The sequence below is a fragment of the Nicotiana tabacum genome, chromosome 16 (genome assembly GCF_000715075.1).
Source record: "Nicotiana tabacum cultivar K326 chromosome 16, ASM71507v2, whole genome shotgun sequence".
NCBI lineage: Eukaryota > Viridiplantae > Streptophyta > Magnoliopsida > Solanales > Solanaceae > Nicotiana > Nicotiana tabacum.
The window spans coordinates 6453686-6456177 of record NC_134095.1 but is presented as its reverse complement, the minus strand read 5'-3'; positions in this window follow the sequence as shown (position 1 = coordinate 6456177).

Here is a 2492-nt window from a genome sequence, read left to right as displayed (position 1 = left end):
TTTCTTCTCTATGAGTAGGTGTCTTATCTGATCACTGCACGTCTTGAATACCTGTGAGTCCTGTATATGCTGATCCCTCAGCTGCCGCACTTCTTCCTTCATTTGGGCCAACAAGTCGTAACAGTATCTACTCTCCGATTGGAAATCCCCGGCCTGCTTAACTGCTTTAAACTCAGGTGTAGCCATCTCCCTCTTTATTTTGGCCACAGTATTCTCGTGGTCACGTTTCAATTGGTTCAAACATCGGCGATGCTCATCTACTCTTGTTCCCCACCGTGCCTTGAACTCTATCATGACCTTTTCGGATTCTTCTAACCTGTCTCGCCATTCCGTAATCTCTCTTTTCAAACCCTTTATCAACCGCTGGTCTGATCGACTTCTGGGCTGCTCATCGAGAGACAATCTCAATTTTTGGACTTGGGCCTTAAGCTCTTCATTCTCTTGGATCAATCTATTCTTTTCGCTTCGATCCGCCGCGATTTGTACGCTGTTATCGAATTTCAGACTGTCCATTTGTAGCTTCAAATCGCCAATCTCTGCCCGATAACCCTTCTCTTTTGCTAACCAGTTCCATTGCCCTTGGGATGATTCCACGAAATCTTTGAGATGCGGCCTCTTAGCCGGTCTTTCGTAGGACAGGCTACCTCTAAACCAAGCGTGATATTCTGGGGCGACTTCCCCTTTTGCCGTATCAATCACACAAGTGTTTGCTGTCAGATGTTGGCATTCACTCCAGATTTGGCGAACTTCTTCTTCAGGGAAATGACCGTTCGGACTGATTTCAATCACTTGGGTACTCAAATCTTCATCTTTCGGTACCACTTGGTACCTCCCAAGTTGCCTCAAAACCCGATACGGTGCATAGGGTTGGACACTTTTCAGTCCCATCAACAGAAAGTGAGGCCGGGTTACCGGCATGTATATGATTTCCTCGATAGGTGACCATCCGAGTGTCCGCTGGATTTGGCTGGCAGTGAGAGTTCGGAGAAATGCGGTCCATGATGTGACTCCCTCAGGTAAATTGAACCCTTTGATTCTCGTGTAGAATTCTCCAATACAAGTTTTCTCTAGCGAACCATAACCCAAAAGTGAGGAGCGATGGCATAAATGATCGGTCATCCACATTTGCAACAGTAGGTTACATCCTTCGAAAAAGTCGCCCCTGGCTCGACAAGCAGTGAGAGCCCGGAAAATGTCAGCCATAATCATAGGCGCCAGAGTACTTTTATCTTGGGTAAGCAAAGTATTGACGACCCCGGTTATCTTTAGATCAATGTTTCCATCTTTCCTAGGGAACACTATAAGACCCAGAAAGGCTGTCATAAAAGCCACTAGCCTGTGTTCGTCCCACTTTTGTCGGTTGCCTCTACTGCATAGTTTGAAATCCGGCTTATTGAACCCGCCCACGTGACCGTATCTAGCATATATGAGGTGGAGACTGCAGAATCCTTTGGCAAGATCTGGATGGTGGAATGTCCGAGGTATTTTTAGGAAATCCAGAAACCTGTGTACCGTGACAGCTCTAGGTGCAATCAAGTATTTGAACCTAAAAGGGGCTTCATCAATCCCGATGTACCCTGCTATTTCTTCCAACGTCAGGGTGAGCTCGAAGTCCGAAAAATGGAACACGTTGTGTGCGGAATCCCAACAAGTGACCAATGATTTGATGATATCACCCCGAGGCTGAACGTTTAGTAGGTCCGGGAGACCTTTCAGATATTTCCTTACTTTGTCTTGCCCTTCTTTGCCTAAGTCGTTCCACCATAACCGCAATTCAAACGGGATCTTGGTCATTACTGAAAAAGGTTCGTTTTGTACCGTGCTCATCCTGCACATTTATTCGGGTGATTATGCCAAGTGAATAAAAAATAAAACTTTATTTAGACGTATACTTTTTATAAAACTTTATGAAAAACCCTGCACATTTATTACTTTTTTTTGAAAATTAAGGGTCCAAAAACTTTCATGACTTTTGGCAAAACAAGTAATTTTGCCACAAATAAAGACATATATTTATATTTATATATATATATGTAGAGATATATATATATCAAAAATAAGACTCTTTTCCATCTTCATTTTTGTGACAGGACAAACTATATATATATATATATATATTTAAAAATGTTTTTTTTTTTAAAAAAAGTATATAAAAGCAGAACGACGACCCCTTTTTTTTTCTCTTCTTTTCTATTTTTCCTTTGCAATTAATAAAACAAAACTAATAAGACATTTTCTTTTCATTTTCTCAAAATTTCGGCAGAGTTTTGACGGTATTTTGGCATTGGCTTTTTTTTCAAAAATAAACAATTAACTCCTTAACCGCTATTCCTTCCTTTTTTCTTTTTTTTTTCCAATTTCACATTATTCAAACACTGGTCAGCATGCGGGCTCGAGACAAATAAATGCACGGAAAACAAATGGGATGCATTAGGATGGTCCTTTCATATCAGGTTGCTAGTCCTAGACGGACCCAACCCCTGTGTTGAGTC